Source organism: Excalfactoria chinensis, chromosome 2, assembly GCF_039878825.1.
Source record: "Excalfactoria chinensis isolate bCotChi1 chromosome 2, bCotChi1.hap2, whole genome shotgun sequence".
NCBI lineage: Eukaryota > Metazoa > Chordata > Aves > Galliformes > Phasianidae > Excalfactoria > Excalfactoria chinensis.
In genome coordinates this window covers 86,153,516-86,173,521 of record NC_092826.1, presented here as the reverse complement: position 1 = coordinate 86,173,521, position 20,006 = coordinate 86,153,516, and the positions used below count along the sequence as shown (strand labels likewise).

General features: G+C 38.7%; 1 long non-coding RNA gene across 1 annotated transcript in view; it reads right to left on the bottom strand.

Moving 5' to 3' along the window:
* The window catches only part of LOC140249039 (uncharacterized), a 71,320-nt gene extending 56,447 nt beyond the window's left edge, over positions 1 to 14,873 (bottom strand). The window contains exon 1 of the long non-coding RNA XR_011902931.1: positions 14,801 to 14,873. This is a non-coding gene — a long non-coding RNA (uncharacterized lncRNA). The remainder of the gene's footprint in view (positions 1 to 14,800) is intronic.
* Between the last annotated feature and the right edge of the window lie 5,133 nt (positions 14,874 to 20,006).

Here is a 20,006-nt window from a genome sequence, read left to right as displayed (position 1 = left end):
TTTGAAAAACAGTCAAAATCCTACTAAACAAAAAGAAAACTCTATTGGCAGAGTGAAAGGGAGAAAAAACGGACAAAACACTCTCCAGACAGAGTCCTGGAGACCATATTCACAGCTCACTTGGGATTTCTTTTCAAGCAAGCAAAGAAAGAAGTGATGTTCATATCCTACAGATATTTGTATGGATTCTTAACTTCTGCCCTGCTTTTAGTGCCAGTAAATTCGGTGAGATTACAAGTCCTCAGAGAGGTGCACAAGCAGATTTTAAGATATATGTTTCATTCATCTCTAGACCCACTGAAATCATAGAATGGACCACAGTGATCATCCAGTTTCAACCCCACTGCTATGTGCAGGGTTTCCAACCACCAGACCAGGCTGCCCAGAGCCACATCCAGCCTGGCCTTGAATGCCTCCAGGGATGGGGCATCCACAACCTCCTTGGGCAACCTGTTCCAGTGAGTTACCAGCCTCTGAGTGAAATACTTCCTCCTAATATCTAACCTAAATCTCCACCGTCTCAGCTTAAAACCATTCCCCTTTGTTCTACTTCTATCCACCCTCATAAACAGTTGTTTCCCCTCCTGTTTTTATGCTCCCTTCAAGTATTGGAAGGCCACAATGACATCTCCCCAGAGCCTTCTGAGGCTCTAAAAGAGTCTCTAAACTTCAGAGAAAAGGATAAAAGGTGGAAAAAGGCGATGAAAAAAAATATTATGCTTTTCAGTAATTACTAAAATAAAAAGAAACAGCCCTCCATAGACTCTTACTTTGATCACATTAAATCGATTTAAGTCAAGGGACTTACAAACAAGTTTTAATCACTTTTCACACCCATCAAAACATATATGTATTTCAAGCCTGCTTTGTATTTGTGCTGAGTTGCTTTACTTAAGGAAAAATAATTCTCATATTAATGACCTTTGAGGCATTTTGATTTGAAATTAGTTATTATTATCCCAATTAAAATTTCTGGCAAATAGCTGAAATGCAACCTGTATTTACTGAATTTTATTAACTACATCAGGAGAGCTTGTGAGATGAAGCCACTGGCTTCCACTTCCAGTTTACTTCCTAATTTTGAGAGGAATAGCTACTATCCTGAAGTAAATGGGAAAGAGATATTCCCACTGTATGAGCAGGTTGTGTTTGTCACATGCTTATACAGCATGTACAAAAACCCAGCAGCCTCTCATGATTTGAACATATTTCCTCTAAATGTTCCACAGTAAATTCACCAATAGTTTTTATAACTATAATTTTCTCTAATTTAAAGAGCTCATCTCTCCTGTCAGTTTCAAGCTCAACATTATTTCAAGGAAATACTGAACATCCTTTACATTAATTTTTATTATTTTTTAATTAGCTCAGATAGTCTTTGAGAAAGAGAAATAATATTGTATTTTTTATCTCTAAGTAAAAGGGAAAATGTTTTACAGCCTTCTCTCTGTTCATGCAATCAACTTCTACAATTTCACAGTTGCATTTGAAGATGGAAAAGAAAACAGTAAGAAATGAAATCTATCCACCAGTTCTATACAAAAACCACCCTGGAACTGCCAACAACATCTCATCCTGTTTCTCTACATAGCATTTCTTCCTACAACTGTACCAATTTATCTTTTTCCTCCTTATTTTTCTAAGGTAACAGCAACTGAAACAGAGCTTTAGTTTTACTATTTTTGCACTGGCAAACTGCACCCAACAATATAGTTGGAATAATACAAGTGTATAGTTGTAATTACAGAGTAAATAGCCAGAGGGTATCTAAGAAAAGACTCACCAGTGCTGAGGCTTTCAGTCAAGATGGATGCTTGCCAATGTTGAGGCTCCCCACAAAAGCTCCACAAAGGAGCAATCTCCAGAAAGAGAGGCTACCTAGGTGGTGGTCAGCCCTTAAATGGGATCTAGGAGAGGTGGAGTCAAGCTCCCCCCCTTCCAGGAGCACAGCTGAATTACCTTCACCTGTGCTCCCACAGTTGACTCCTTACTTGCCTCAGGTGGTTAATCAAAGGTTCAGGCTGTGATCAGCAGTTTCCCTTACACCAACCAAACATAGAGCTAGCTGAAGTAACAAAAATGTTACTTCATTGTAAACTAAAAGAGGTAAATGCAGAACAGGCAATGTCATTCCACCTGCACTTCCATAACAGTACAACAGAACACACACTGTATTATTTGATTCACTCCTAATGTTGAAATCCTCTACTGGGACCATTGCAGTCTCTGTGTACTATCATATAATTATAGAATCAAGAAATGGCTTAGTTTCAAAGAGGCCTTAAAAGTCACCTCCTTATTTGCTCATACATGCAATAAGGAAAAAAAAAAAAAAAATCAAGGCATGTTATTTTTAAAAAGAAAACTGACGCCTCAAGTTCTGAAGAATCAGTTTTCTTCATCTACTACTGGGAGTATTTTCTCAGCATTTAAGAAGAGCACACAATTAAGATCACCACTGTAGAAAAAGTTCCTCAACTTGTGCTGGGCAATTTCAGTAGTTACAGCATGGAAGCTGAAGTCTAACCCATTATAAATAGTTTAAATGACTTCTGTTCAAAACTACTTTATTTTTAGTCCAAGTAAATAAATACATTTTTAAAGTTCTCCAGAAATAAGTTCCTTTTTTTTTTTGGCCCAACTAAATAATGCCATGTCATCATTTTTTATCTCTGACACCAATCAATATGTAAAGGTTCCACCTCTATACTTGCAAAAGCTGGAAACAGAGGACAGGCTTCATTTCAATTTAAATGGGACTGCTTGCAAAGCATATTGTTCTTCTGGACAAGGGAAAGGAATGAGAGTTAGAAACACCTTACTGGATTATTTAAGCATTATCTACAAATTTGATAAATATCACATTGCATAAATCCAGAAAGACACAGGTAATGTTGAATGTCACTGGGTTCATGTGATAATGCGAGCACTAGACCAGAACACACGTCAGACAGTTTAGCACTAGTACTGAAAATAAAGTCCAGATATGAACTTCTTTTAATGTTTTTTGGTTGCTTGGTTTGGTTTAAAAAAAAAAAAAAAACATACAAGAAAAAAAAAATACATTCAACAACTGTAGATCTCCATTAGGTACACCTTTCAAGGTGCAGTCTGATATCATACTGGATTCAAAAGGACTGTCATCAACAGATTACACTTAATTCAACTCAAGAGAAATCATTATTTACTGAACAAAAAAAGCACTCTTAATAAATCTGCTACTTATGCAATGTTCAACTCCCACCTGATTCTGTGGTCAGGATCTGATTCATTGGACACACTTAGCATTGCTTGCATGTTGGTAAGTGTAAGGGATACTGTTTGGACAGGCAGGGCCCTAGCTTTTTCTCATTTTCTCCCTTCAGCTCTGCTTCAATGACCCAACACACAGAGGTTTCTACACAGCTCCCAAGCACTGACAGCTTCCCAGGATCCCTCTCCTTCCCATGCTCACTCCAAAGGGGAAAGGGCATGTTGCAGCTGAGCCATCCATCACTCTCCCTAATGAGGTCTGTGAGCACATCCCCTTCTTTCAGGCAGCCCTGCAACACAGACACAGCCTGGAGAATGCCATTTACACCCTGTGCTAAGAGTGGTGGCGAAAGGGCCATGTGCCTGTGGCTTGCTTGTGACATTTCAGCACCATCAGAAAAATTAGAAAGGCAAGCTCAAGTAAGCACTTCTTCCAAATCCCCCCAAAACAAGGCATTTTTCTAACCATATAAACCCTGCTTTAACACGAGCCTTGCTGACTTCTACCCATTTATATTCAAGGCTACTGGCTTTAGTGTAGCGAATAGGAAACGTAGAAACTAAATACCCATGTGAATGGCTCCTGATGCTCATTTCTTTATGAACAGAGCTCACTCTACTCTGAATGAATTGCATGTATGATACCTGCAGAGAAGGTGCCAGGGGATGATGCCTGTGGGGGCACTGTAACAGCACACACCCCAAGTAAAGGGTGTCCAGCAGAGGACAAAGAGTTTGCCATCAATAACCAGCCTTATAGAAGAGAAAAGCCAGGAATGCCATCTATCAGTTATGGAAAACAAACTCAGAGCTAAGTTCTTGCCAGATTTAGTGTATTACCCTGCAAAACAAACAATACCCATTGAGCATCACTGGCATGAACAGCATACTTATACCCTGACCACTGCTGCGTCCTTTAAGATGGTTTGTGCAGTGAACGCTGACCCCTGAATCCCCTGTGGGAGGTCAGCACTACTGGTAATGCTCAACCAAAGCTCACTAATTCTCATTTTCTTTCCCATTTCTTTTTTACAGTTGCTTCCCACAGCCTACTTAATTCATCCATTTCGCCCAGGTGCTTTTTCTCTCCTGCTGTTTTAGGATTTACAGAGGTGACACCTATTCTCCTAAATTGATACACACACCTCTACAGAAATTCTTAAAGAAAACAGAAGAACTAATACCTGTATAATTTCTAGGGACAAAAAATTCCAAATTTTTAGTAACACTAATTTAAATAATTCTTGTCTACTTGCTCAGAGCTCATTTTTGCCCCTTTATATCCAAAATGGGCTCTTTGATATGATTTGCCTTTTCTTTCTGTGATACGTAAGAATTAATAGCTTCTTCAACCCCATTCTTTTGGGACCAGTTTAGAATCATTCTGGTTCTTAACTTTTTGATCTTAAGTGAATTTTACATCCTTTTTTCAAAGTTTAACATTTAAAGAATCATACTTCAAATTACAATATATAATTCAAACCCAAAATCCTACTTAAAACTAAGAAACTTACATTGGTGATACAAGATGAGAATACACTATCTGACTGCTCTCTGTATAATTCCCTGAAGTTGTGACTGAAGCTCATATTTAATCAAACTAGATGCATGATTCCTAGCTTCACAGAAAAATAAAATGGAATGCAGCTTGACTTAATTTTTTATTTATTTATTTTAATCCAGAACTGTAGAAAAACATTTGTAACAGCCAGGTAATACATGGGTTCTCATGTGATTTGCAAATCAAACACTGTAGGATGACTGTAAAAATACTTCCGACTCCTGTAATAACCAAAGAGATGCACTTAGTTCTGAATGTTTCTCCTTTCAAATTTCTGCATCACAAATCCCATTAATGTCTGCACCCTTCTTTCTCTGCCAGGGTTTTATCTAGACACTGCAGTACCAGCCTCCATCTTACTGTGCTGTATCTTTTATTCAGTTAACATGGAACAAAAGAAATACATATATTTTTTCCATCATATCTCGCATAGTTTGAGGCCCTTTCCAAATGTACCTGAAGCATTTGGTTGGGTTTTCCCCCCCCTCTTCCCAGAACATATAGACTACTTGAAAAGCTTAGTCCCTTGATTAGGATAAGAGTTGATTTTACTTTTTCCTGTGAAGATCTCAGAAACCAAGCACAATAAATATCTATCAGTCTGGAAATAACAAAAGCATCTCAGAACAGTCATGATGAAATAATAAACAGAAAAACTTTCTTCAACTTCTCCTTTCCATCAGCACCTCTTAGTAAGCAGTAAACTACATTCTCTTTATTACACTGGATGCAGGAGTAGGAAACCACTGCTGTACTTGAGGCTTACAGGAAGACAGACTGCCCTACTCCGCTGACTTTCATGCTGATTGCCTGACCCTTGGGGAATGAGCCTCCAGCTCTGCTTCAGTCTGTACTGTCAGCCAGGGCAGCTCTGCAAGGGCAAATGTTTTTTGGCTTTATTCTGATGAATATTTCCTTAGTTTTCAGTATCTTCAGTGACTCCAGCATTTAAACTATAGCTAAAATTCAATAAAAGACGATAAGAGTGTATATGTAGAGTAGGAGGACAGCAGGGAACACTCATTCTTCCCTTTGCTTACACAGCTATGAGCCCCATCAGAAGGAACAAAGTTCTGGGACAACAATAGCTTATTATATTAGAATAGGCTAGTCCTATTCTCCATAGCAGCCTGAAAGTAAAGCAAAAAAGGAAGCAGAACATTATAAATTATTACAAAGTGAATTCAGAATACAAAAAAAAAAAAAGCTATATTAATACATAAATCTAATTTCTGCTCTTAGTGGTACACAAGAGAACAAGAAAATGAAGACCAAAGGACTAAATAATAGAAGGTATCAATCAGATGGTTCCCACATGTGGCACCTCACCCACTTTAAAGAGATCACAGAGGAAAGTCAACACAGTAAGGTCCTTACAGGACACAGTGGACTCTACCGTGACAACTACAGACAGGCACTGGGAGTGCTCTGCTCACAGCAGTCTCAAAGCAAACAACAGTAGAGATTTCCTCGCATGAGGTCAGTTGTTGAATTTGGTGCTTCTGCACACAGTCGATAATAAGGCTTCCCATGGGGTCACAAAGCAATGAGACTTAAAACCCACAGAGATTATTAATTATGAAGACACTTCACGCTTACAGGTCCAAGGCTCACAAGCCATAAATCACTGAAAGCTGAGAAGATCGTGGGAACACAACAATACAAACTGAAACCACACTTGAGCTCTTCCTGAAGTACCCACAGAAGCTCAGTAAAATCTTGGGCACAATAGCATTTAATCAAACCACTTATATTCCCTACCATGAAGATCCTGTGCAACCAATGACATTGTCATTGTCTTTATGCATACTGTAAGCACTCAAATGTCCCATATCAAACACAACCTAGTGCATTCATCACTGTCTTTTCCCCCACAAATGACAAAACTTTGACCAAGTAGCACGATTTCTTCCTCTGATTTGCTCCCCCTCCTTACCAAAAAATTAAGTCCTTCCTTTTTCAGGCAGGCAAAATACCAGTTTCATGTTCACACTTTCAGACCAGCCTTAGATGCTAATAACCACTTTAAGATTATTGTGGAGTACGCAACGCAATGCAGATGTTAATTGAAACTCACTCTCTCTCTCTCTCAAGGAAAAGATAGGGAGGACTGATAGCTTGCTGATATCTCACTGCCGTGCATTTCAGAAGTGACAGAGGAAAAAGGATCCAACCACAGAAGCAACATAGTAAAAACCAGGTAGCACTGAAAAGAAAATGAGTGCTTTCATCACACAACAATGGGATCAGATCAAGGATGCCCATTTCTTATATACGATAGGTGCCACTGACCAAGTTCTCAATAAAATGCAAATTGAATTAGTCATAAAACAGGTTGTGTCAGTTTAACTATTTCCTATCACTGTCTACCCCTAGCATGGTAATTCTTCACTCCAGCTGGGCACAAAGTCCTACCACAAAGAGATTCGTGGTATTTGTGGTAAGATATGCCAAACATATGCCAAAGCTTTCCATTCTCCTTTTTTCAAATCGAGTAAACTCGTTCTTAAAATTACTAAATAGCTCAAGTTAGATACCTTACATCCAGAGCTGGACTAGACAACCTCGAGAGACTCATCAAGTCAGTTGTAGTATCACAACACTCACTGGTGGTGTTGCCAAATGCTGAAAAGAGCTTACAATAGGGTTACCTGGGATTATCTCATCAGAATCCTTAAAAGAATGAGATACACCAGCCACCTCTCAATTGGATTAAACTGCTGTGAAGGCACCTATTCTTCAAACTCCATTCCAAAAAATCTTGCTCCAGAACAAAATAAGGGCATCTCCGTCTTCTGGCCCCTTTTCCACAGGGGTCACAGTTTGAATTTAAAAGGAGCCCTGCAAAACTATGTAATATGCAGATCATACACTAATCCCCCAACCCTCAAAGGTCAATACCCAAATAATAAGGAGTCAGTGAAACCCTTGGGCACTTGCCCAGATATACGAATTTACTGGACCAAGTTCCCAGCACTAGGATTAATTAAATGCACATGAGTCAGGATTTGCTTATTCTCTGCAGTTTCTATTGGTAGTCTCCAGTATTAAAACACCCAGGGATGCCAATCCCCAGGGATTACAGGAGAACAGTTAAACTCAGACTCAGTCATCCACAAATCACTAATGACTTGGGAAAAGACATTCTCTTGTCTTGGGCACTGACATTCCCTAAGCCCTCAAAAAACAAAACAAAAAAAACAGAGAGGAAAAGTGAATGTATTACAAATATTGTCTTCCAAATGTCTGGCATGGTGAGAGTTTTTCTGGCTTTTCTTTGCAGGTTTTTTTTGTTGTTGTTTTTAAATCAGATGAGAAACCAGCACACAATTACTTTAATTGTCTTTGACAGAGTCAAGGTTAGAAAAAGGGAAAAAGAAAGGCTTAGTAAAGCAACAGAACACTTCTTTTGTAGTAAGACACTTAGCATAAACTGATTGCAAACAAAATGCAGTAAGCCAGACAGGTATTTTCCCATCTTCTACATCAACATTCAACACTGATCCTTACTTGTCAAAGTACCAAGAGTAGAGCTGTGTTTGCAGCTCATAATACTGAAACAGCTTTCCATGTCTGACTACAACAGTGACACCACTTCTCCAATACATTCAATGTACTTGATATAGATTAAAACATACCCATACTAGCCCTAAGCATCTAAACATCCCAAATCTAGAAACTACTACAACTTCCTGAGCCAAGCAGCTACCTTATGATACAAGCTTCTAAGGACCTTTCTGAAGCGTGATACAAGTCTAACGATCCAAGAATGGAACAAAGCTGACAATTCTTAGCACAAAAAAGTAGAGCAATTATGAAAATTAAGAACACAACGATCCTCCAGTTACATTTCTACCAATAAAATTATCTTTTAAGTGTTCAAAGGTCCCCAAATACATTCTAGAATATGTCAGCTCTCCCTTATGATCAGTGTTAGAGGCAAGAAAAGAAAACAAATGTATGTATACTCTTACAAGCTTTTGAAAAATCAAAACTGTCAGTATCCTTGTAACTCTATTTGTTCTTGCAGCAAATAACCTGAACTCTTGGGTTTTATTTAAAAACCATCCACTCTCAATATATTAAAAGGTTAGCTATCAGAAGAAGCCTTTGAATGTGAAATTTTGCTGCATTTGAAATTAAATCCTCATTCTTTCTCACCCACAACCTTCTCTTATCTTCACCCCATCAAACAAGACAAAAGAGACAACACAAAGGTTTGCATAGTGCATGGGAAAAAAAATCTACTTGCAAATGGAAGGAACACAGGCAGTTGACAGAAAACCACACAAAGATAAGCACAAGTGAAACAAATTCTCAGAGCTCATCAACTAAGGATCCCTGCAGGAAATGTGAATAAAAGGTCAAAGATAAATATGCTAGCTTCCTTTAACACCCACCCAAAAGCTTGCATGCACTCATACATGCATACGCATACAGATGTTCTCCCTTTTACTTGGATCTCTAGTTTCCTCATTCCATTTAGATGTATGCCTTAGGATCCATTGCTTAGAAGTGCTTAATGTTATCTAAGCCTTTCTCAGACACCTACCCTCTCTCAATTCCAGCTAATAGAATTGTTGCATTCATCCTGTATATTGGCACATAGAATTTCTTTTAAGATTTAAAGTGTGTAATAAATATGAAAAATGCCTCAAAATTGCTTTGAAGTACAATATTAACCAAATCAAGACAAATCCTCAAACTTCACCAGTTACTAAGCAAACAAAAAGAACTATAAGTAAAAGTATTACCAAAGAAAAAAAAGGATAAAGAAAAAAAAAGCATTTTCCCTTAACATTTGTATTTAATCACAATCAAAACATTATGTAATTTAGGAACATAAGAATCACAAATGTTTCATTTTATTCTTCAGTTACTTCACTGGTCCACTACTTTCAAGCATACCAAAGAGCATCATTAACTAACCAAGAAGGACTACATTAAATTTATTCACAAGTAGCAAAGACCCTTGTCTTCTGGTGGCATATTTTGCCTACATGGAACTGCCACATAGCAGCAGTATAGCTGTACGCAGATCCTGAAGTCCCGAGAACACCAGAGGCTCCAAATTTTACCAGAGACACTTCTCTGACAGTGAGATGGTGAATCTGATAGGCAGCATTACTCAGACTGATCCCAGTGACCACCTCTAGCTTTGGCTTTCATACTTCAGCTGTGAATTAGAGAGACATACCAGATCACATCATTCCACATAGACATTCTGAGGCCAGCTCTTGCATTCTCCTAATTCAACCGAACAAATACATGGATACTGGACTCATGGTTCTGTTCTAATGCACTTTACTGAGTGCTTTGATAGATGCACACAATTAAAAAAAAAAAAATAATCGCACATTAAATACAATCTATATTCACATGAATTTGCATAGGGATTTCTAGTTGAAATTATTATTAACAAGCACAATAAGATTACCAGCAAGTGCATTACTACTCTATGAGCGTCAAATATGCATCTTAGGCTGCCTTTTTCTCCTGCTTATCTTTCCTGTTTGGAATGTTAAACTTCTGTGCTATGTAAATGAAAATATTTAATCATGCAAAGCAGAAGGGAAAGGTTTATATTATTATAACAGAGTTAAAATTCTTTCTGCTTTAAGCTTAAATACAGAGAAGATTGCCGAGCATCTGTTAAGCATTTCAAAGTATTAAACTGCTGCTTTGTAAATTTTAAGAGCTACACGTGAACAATTTGAAACCTTTTGATGTTAATAAAATTACAGCAATGCATTCAGTTTTCATGGTTAAAATTAAAAGAAATCTGAAAGTTTAATGCAAATTCAAGGTGAGAAGCAAATGCAGAAAGAAGTTGCTCTCTTGCTGTAATTTTTCAACTCTCATGGTAACCAAAACAGTCTCACTAGGATTTTATAATTGCAAATGAACAAAAGGCTAAGTAAGCAAAAAGGAAAAACTTGTCAGGAAAACAGGACCTCAAAAACAACCTGCTCATAGAAAGAGATCTCCTTCCTACCAAAGTTACCTACTAAAGGTACTGCCTTGCTCCAGAATCACCCCAGCACTTAGCAGCAAAGCAGATTTAGGCATTCAAAGGTTGATACTTCTGGTGTGAATCCCTTCTCCCTTGACAATGCCTCCCTAAGCTGTTCAAGTCCAATTCCACTGACCTAAGATCTTCCAGGCTTCCCCAGACATGGAAAGCAATACCAGCCTCAAACTCTTACTCAACATTATGACCTCCTCTGAGACACTGCGGAAGTATTTTGGGAAAAGTGCTATGGAGCCACTCAGTAATCACAATGCGCATTTCCATTACTGCATACACACTTTCTTTAGGACAGGTTTGTTGAAGGTTAGATCAGCGTTATGGTACAGATGTAACTCTAGCCTGAGCCAGAATTCCTGTAAGGTTTCTCTCCTGGCACAGCCTACACCATACAGCATTCTAAACACATGTTCTAAAGGCTCCACCTGATTTGCTTCTCCCCCACCCCCCAAGAAAAACCTCACACCACTGAAGGCATTAAAATGCATTAAGCTAGGTGACTGCAAAATGTCACAAGTTCTCACAGACTCCACGGTTTAAGTGTAGGTTTTAATAGAAGCAATATTTCTTCATCGCCAGCCAGTGCAAGATTTGTTACCTATACGGTGACTCAACTATGACATTTTTTATGAGTGATATGCTAAACTAATTAACATTAACCTCACAGAAGAATCTGGCATAAATTAGGGACTGTTTCAGTTAAAGATACAAAGGCTTCTATACTGATAGTTTTCCCAAAATAAAAGACTGTGATCCTTGAAGTATGAGATTTAGTTTTAAAATGAATATTAACTAATTTCGATTTTTTTATGCTGATTTTTTGGGAACATATTTTCAACACACAATAATAGGGCACGTGCATCTAGTTGACTAATTATCAATCCAAGAGTGAGAAAACTAAGATAGGACAAGAGCCACACAAAATTTTTAAGAAAAAACAAGTATGCTATTATGCTTAATGAATTATTTGCTCCCCTCTCTATTTGGAAAGCATGAAAATGAAAGAGATACTATTGCCTATATATTTCACCAGTATTTTTCAGGGCCTCAATTTTTCATCTTAAAACAGAAAGATAAAAGGAAGACCAAGTCAAAAAATAACTGAAAATACATATTGCAACACAAATTGTCCAATGAATATGCCAGCCTTCCAATGAATGTACACTGTTCCTCTTTACAGAGAAACCAGATTCACTAACTCCACAATGCATATTACCACACATCATTCTGACAAGGGGTTGTTATGCCACGTGCAACCCTTGTCTCTCCCTAGAGCTTCCCTTTTTTATGTGGAGGACATTGATCTTGCCTGAGCAGAACTGGAAGTACACCGTATCACTTCCTATGATGTGCACTGATTGCCAATTGCAACCTATAATAAATTATTGCCAAGATGTTAATCCAGGCATTGACCTGAAATCATAGTGTCTAACTTCACAGTTCTCTTCAGCCTGGAAATGTTTAGAGTTTAAGAACAGGAGTAAAAACACACCACTGTACCACCACTTCAAGAACAACAAACAAAATCCACACACAACTTAATACGCATAGCACTGGGCAGCAGTCTTAAGCATAGAGGTCTGCAAAAGTATCCTTACTCTTTTTTTCTGCCCTACTATTTCTCAGGCCTGTCATCTTACCTCACTGTCTTTTGCAGCTGAGTTCAAGGCAAAAAACTATTTCAAGTGCAACATGTAATCCAAGGTCAAAGCAGCAGATTGATTTCTGTCCTTTTGTGAATATGGAAGAAAAATCAATCTGTGAACAGTTCTGGTCTTCCTTTGCAAAAACCCTTCCGCCTGCCTCAGACACAGCCACTAACATGTTTGCAAATGCATCAAGACCACAGCAAGCACACACCGCTTTGTTGGCAATCAGAATAATTCTTACTGAAGATGCTAAAATATTTTTAAAAGCATAAAAAACAACAACAAAATATCAGTTTCTCCAGCTACTTCAAATTCTACATTCTGCTTGATTTATAGCAATTCTATCAAGTCAACACATGTATATACACTAATACACACAGTCACATAAAAATTAAGCCACCTCAACTGCCAGTTAAAAATAAATAAATAACCTATTTAATGTTTGTCATAGTTCTGCTTCAGATAGGCCCCACTGCCTTTCAGCAACATCTTCTGAAAGAAAGAGGGAGAAGGGGAGGAGTTAGCAGCATGCCTGAGACTGAGATAAAGCACTTTACAACTAATTACAGTAGTATTCTCTCAGTATAGCCCTGATCACTACTAATTCAATAGTCGCTTTTCCATTATGTTTCTGACCGATAAGGATTTGCACACAGGATGTATTCTAAGAAACAAATTGGTAAACTGGAACAGGTTGTGTATTTCAAGTAGCTAAAAACTCAAATGAAAAGGGAACACAGCAAAGAAAAGCACTAACACAAACAACAGAAGTGGGAGCTGGGAATGCATGAAACATTGCTTCAAACAGAAGGGAAGAAAAATAATCATGTTTCCTTCACAAAGATGCTTTGAGCATCACTCCTTTGGTTTTGGGCTGTAAGTACAGGGAGCGCACACACATACAGATTCACACAGGTAATTCTAAGATACTACACTAAAATGCATTTAAACTCATACTCAATACCTTTCTTATATAAGACACATAGAATGAGATGGAGTCTACATAATCTCGCATCCAGATGTACCGTGTGGTCCAAAACTGACATTAAGCAAACTGTTTGATTCTTCAGGGAGGAGGAGTGACTTTATGCTTTTGTTGTCTTTAAAACTCCCTTTTCAGTCTTATGACCAAGTGTAGAATGAACCACTGTCATGAGCATAAGTCAGGGCATAGCCTTCTACCTCCACTGACCGAGTGCTGGAATTCCTGCACGATCAAGACCTTAATCTCTTTCCAGCGAACGCCAATAGCCGATGTCTAGAGAGTAACTGAGTTGACAATATAGATTTTTTACAGACTAATTTGTTTTTGCAAGCTGTACTCTTGTTTATGCTTTAGAAGCAATAATCACTCAACTTTTCTCTCAATTTAAACATGGTTTTTCACAGTGCATTCAAATCATCAAATAAATTAGGCTGGAAGTATTCATGCATCAAAGTCTTCTGGAGATCTAGGACACAGATTTTAACCCTACACAAAAGAGAAGCTTTAAAATGATAAAGCCACAAAATGCATAGATTAAGAAACTATGAAAACAGTGTTCACAAGTCCTGAAGCTGAAAGATATCTGCATGATAAAGAAAAATCTGTTGATTTTAGTAATGTTTTCCAATATTTATTTTTCAACTGTAGCAATAATATAAATTTTAAAATAAAAAAAGCAATACAGTGAACACAGACAGTTGTGAACAAGTACCACTATCTCTGCTGTCTGTTTTTCACTAAGAACCAATTCTTAAACACACTCCACAAGCTTGAATAAACGGAGTTGCAGCCTATATTGCAGGACAAAACTTTGTGAATATGGCAAACTCAAATCTCAGACAAGGAAAGCACATCCTCATCTCACAAATTCTCATCTTTACCAACACCAGTTCTTTGAATGTTTTTGCAGTTTCTAACAGTTGCAGCCTGAAGATGTCAAACAGCAGGAACTCCAGAAAGCACAACCAAGCCCATGCTGCCATCCTACCAGGGCACCCAAGGGGCTACATCAACTCAGGTCACCCTCATCACCAACACAAGTGAAGTCACAAATATGCAAGCTCAGCTGAGACACACAGCACTTAACAGATCACATCCAGCAGTACCATCATAGAGCTAAACTGATTCTGGACCTAGTATAGCGCACAGATCGGTGTTGTGCAATGCACAGCAAGAGTAGTAGTTTGCACATATACCTCAGTGCTCACTGCATAGTATAGGTATCTTCTTTTGTTATTTCCAGGAGTATGCACAGATGTATAGTTGGAATAATACAAGAATAGTTGTAAATAGACAGCCAGAGAGTATCTAAAGGAAAGACTCACCAACTCTGAGGCCTTCAGTCAAGCTGGATAATGTTGAGGCTTGCCAACAGAACTCCACAAAGAAGCAATCTCCAGAAAGAGGTGCTACTTTATTGGTGGTCAGCCCTTAAATGGGATATAGGAGAGGTGGAGTCAAGCTCCACCCCTTACAGGAGCACAGCTGAATTATCTTCACTTGTGCTCCTGTAGCTGATTCATCACTTGCCTCAGATGGTTAATCAGAGGTTCAGGCTGTGATCAACAGTTTCCTTTACAACAGAGTAATACAGAAATACCAACTGAAAGCCAGCCTGCAAATTCTGAAAGATAGCTAAACAAGCAGCCACACAAAATCTCAGCTCCAAGATAATCTCTAAATTGCATATGCAATCCCCGAACCACTTACCTAAATGAATCCTTGCCTTAAGCAATATTGCAAAACCAGGCAGCAGAGGCTAACTCATATCCTCCAACAATGACAAGAGTTGTTTTTGGAGCAAATTTTACTCAAAACATGCAGTGCTAAAGTTAACTTCAATTCACCATGCAGCATTAAGCAGAAACAATTTTATCATTTACCATAAAGAAGCCAATACTGCTGATCCCTGAAATATTTATAACCTGTGTTACAGACGTTTAAGGATTTCACTTCATTTTCCCATTAGAAATACTCAGATGGCACAAGCCTTCAGGCACATAAATTATGACAATTTCTACAATATCCACCTCTCTCCTCTCTACCACATCAATCACCAGATACCAGTCCTTGCATTCAAGATTCTTCACCACTTCCTTTCCTCACTTGACATTGCTAGCTCATAATTAAATCAAACCTCATCTTTATCCACACAGAATAGCTATTCATAATGTCCACCTGCTGCATTTTATGACTACTGTGTGCCTTCACTACACCACCACCCCATCCACCTGCCATGCCTGTAAGGTTTCCCACAGAAATGGGTGGGTCTACTTCACTGAAGAAGCAACAGAAGGGGCTTCCAGGTCAACACTACACTCACGTTCATGTGCAGGACATAATGCAACACTGGAACACTTAAATATAAATATAAATGCAATATAATTCACAGGTTGGCAATACTGTACCTAAATGAAAGAATAGCTTATTTTAATATTTAGGTATTAATAAACTATATAGAAAATTTAATCATTTTGCTATTTTTTTGCAGGAACAAGCACATTTAGATTAGGTATGAGCATTTTCTTCATCTTTCTTCTTTGTACAGAATCAAACATGGTATTGTATAGTGTAAGATATTTATATATATGAATATAGACTCTGCACTTGTAGCTGTCTTATAACTTTTCATGAGGTGTACCATCCCTGTCCTCCTGCCAAGATCACATTTAATCTTGTGTTAAAAATATTCCGAATTCTCCTACCTTACCCATCTCCCTCTACCTAACCAAGCCATGTCTATGCATTTTAATCACAAAAAGGTCAAGGTATATCAAGCGCAGTAGCACACTATCTCAGACTTCGTAAACAGTTTGTGACAAGTTTCATGTTACAACAATGCAAGCAAAAAAAAAGGAGTCAAAATAGAATCTGCTGGTGAGTCAGAAAGCTTCCTACTACATAAACAGAATCGAGAGAAAGGAAACTGTATTCCATAAAACATATGCATCTATTCTAACACAGGTAATAGCACTTTACACGAAGTACCTCAGAAGGTGTGGAAGCTTCCTGTTCGTTGTAAGTTTGCATGCAGCGTTTCTGAACCATAACTATAACAGATTTCAAGCAGCAACTCCCCGTCTAGCCTTGGTGAACAATCCTTCCTCTCTTCTGGAATTTGCTCACACAAAAGAAAAACAAACCTACTCCAATATTGATTTTGTTTTTCTTGTACCTCAAGTTATTCCATAAAGTGAAAATCAAGTGAAAGCAGAGAAAGAAGAAAATACCAAGCTCAGTGATACAGTTCATGAGATTCCATCAGCACTGGGCTAAATAAAGGAAAAAACAAGACCAACAAAAAATAACAAACCCCACAGTGTTACCAATACTATAATCATTGGAGCCAAAGCTACTAATTCAGCTGCATCCCTGGGATCTGAGGCTGCTCCCAACATCTGCACATGGAGAGGCCACATTCCCTAGCTCCCAACTTGCCTTCACCTTGAAGACTGCTTCCCATTGTCCATCTCCTCCCAGTCACACATTACTCCTCAGATCATTCCCCTTTTCAGGGAGAAAACAACCAAATTTCTGAAATCTGCTTCCCAAACTGTACTCCACGTGCCAAGGAGGAGGACTCTCTAGCAGACTTGCTGGAAAAGGAAACTCCTACACCCAGCACTGCCAAGACCTGGCCTTTCCTGTGGAGATGAGAAAGGCAGAGACTCAGGAAACCATTCTCATCTCTGTTTCATCACAGAAACCGCATGTGTCTATTGCTTCTGGGAAGTTTTACCTCACCTGGGAATTCTGGAACTCATACTTCAACTGAAGGGAAAGAACAATCAAAACTTGAGTCCCTACTGCACTTTCTATTTTCCTACAGATTCTTTTTGAAGAAGATATTCTACACATCTCCACCATCAGCTACCTAAAAACACAGATGTCACTGAGCCTGCTCTTTTCTCCTCTGCCCACTCCTCACAGCTCCAGCATTGCAGCTCACCCACCCATGACACACTGCAGAAACACTTCTTGCAGCATATTAAATCTCTTCTCTGTGGATGCTTGGTTGGCCTCAGACATTCCCACAATCCCCACCTTGTGCAGAGCAAGGCATTTTCACACACAACAAAGTACACAGACTTCCTAAACTGAGAGCATAGCCAAAAGGAAGAACCATGTCTCTGAAAGTCTGAATTCGGTTTACTTTGGTAAGTGAAAGTTCTGCTAGCAGCGTGATTACCTCATGGGAGGTTTGTAAATAGGAGTTCAGAGCTCAGCCTCAAGCCCAGGACTCTTGCAAAGACTTCCTTCTTGGACAGCCACAAGCAAAGCAAGCAGTGGACCAACTGCAACCACAAACCACCAGAACAAACCAGGGTGTAAAGAGGACTTCACGCCCTTCTACAGAGCTAGTGGTACTACCCACTGAAGACCTGAAGATCTCCTCGCAAGAACCAGTTCCTCACAGCCAGCTTCCTCTGGAAGCAGTGAGGTTGATTCCTACACATTTTAGGGCAGGTTCTCCCCATCGCTCTTCCTAGGGTGATCCTCCTTCCCCACAGCACTAATCCTGCATGCCTTACCAAGGCAAGCCCAATGGTGTCACAACCCTTTTGCTGGAACCACTCCAGAAGAAAGGGTCTGGGTCCCTTCTGCTGTGTCCTGCCTGGAGTCACCAGAAGTACAAAGGCCGCTCCAAAAGTAATGCCTCCTATTTCATTATGTTGATCTACAATGGCAGAGGTGAATGGTGGTATGGCAGTAATGGTCGAACCCTGCTGCCAAAATGTTGTTACATTTTATTGCCATGCAACAGACAGCAGCAGTGGAGCAGTCTGACAAAATGATGTCAGATGTGGAAGCGTGTATGAAGAAAAGATGTGTCACTGAATTCCTCCATGTGGAAAAAATGGCTGCAACTGACGTTCACTGCTGTTTGCTGAACATTGATAGAGACCAAGCAGTGGATGCAATCACAGTGAGGTGATGGGTGGTGCATTTCAGCAGTGCTGACAGTGACAGTGGGTCACCTCCACTGGTGAAGATTTCTATGAGTACAGCATGCAGACTCTTGTTCATGGAAGACAAAAATGCATAGCTAATGGTAGTGACTATGTTGAAAAATAGTTTTTGCAGCTGAGAATTATTGTGTTATTGTGCTCTTAGTATCTCTTGTAGCTTCCATGGAAAAAAAAACAAAAAACAAAAAACAAAAAAACAGGAGGAATTACTTTCAGAATGACAGATGTGTTTTATGGGCCTAGTCTCTCACCAACACAGCATACCTACCCTGTTGGGAGTTTTCACGGAGATGCTTCCTAGCTGATTTTACCTTCTCTCTCTCCTCTATCTCAGAATATGAGAACACTTCTCTTTGTTTTATTGGAAGTAGCTCAAAGTAAGTTGAAGATAAACTTTATTCTTCCTCTTTATATCTTAACAGTTCTGTCACTTCAGTAATCACTGTCAGAAACACTAATGTATCTAATAATTTGCACAGCATATCCTGAATCCTACAGCATTCAATCTATTTCAACTCTCAAGCCAAGATAAAAAGTTGCCCCTGTTTACACTATGTAAAAGTTCAGGTTTCAGTGTTGGTGAAAATAAATGGCTTTTGCCTTTACTGTTATGAAGAATAACCACCTTACGGATTAGCTTTCAGAAAGACATGAAAATGCCTAAGAAAAAAACGTCTGAGAGGAAAATCTGCACAGAAAAAAAAAGATTGCAGTTTTGATTTCCTTTAAATATAAAAATATAATAAGATGCCAGGTAGCAGTTCCAAATACTCTCATCTGCTACAATCCACTTCTTATTCTTCTCTTCCCCTTTCCACAAACAGTGTGGGACATTCCTTTCCTCAGACTCCAAATTAGTGACTCTCATACCTCTAAAGTCATACAAAGTTCAAAAGTAGTATTGATGCAGAACAATATTAAGAATAAAAATTTAAATGTACATAAATTGCATTTAGTAAGCAACAGAAATCCTGTCCTCAACAGTCATGAAAATTAAGATTAGGTCTTTATTTAACAAGTCAGAACCAGGAAACGAGTACTGCATTTATTGCCTTTTGTATCTCTGTTTACAACTGGAAAGGATAACAAGTGATTATTTGTTCAGATTCCTAGTCTGCTCCAAAGTAGGCCAGCCAGCTCAGCACTTTTCTTAAGATTACAAATATTTGTCTGCCCTACATATGGACTAGAGCTGAACCAATCCGATGGGCAGAAATATACAGCAAAAGCAATTTTCATATCATTCATTTTCAGCTGTAACTGAGAAGTACACAGAACAGGTGCAAACTGATCAGTTTTTAAAGAGGTTTAGAATTTGTTTTGTGATTTCAGTAGCTCACCAAGGGGAGCAATAATTTCCTCATCACTGGATTAACACTTAATATCTAGGTTCTTAAATAATGTGTTACTTGTGAACAACTGCCCGACAGCTTATTGTCTCCACTAGTTTTCATATCTGTTTTGTACATTGGTTATCTCATATAATCACATCTGCATCCAAGAGACCCTTACAGCACTAGGACATTGATGATGCAAACACAGTCTACAAACGCCATTTAAA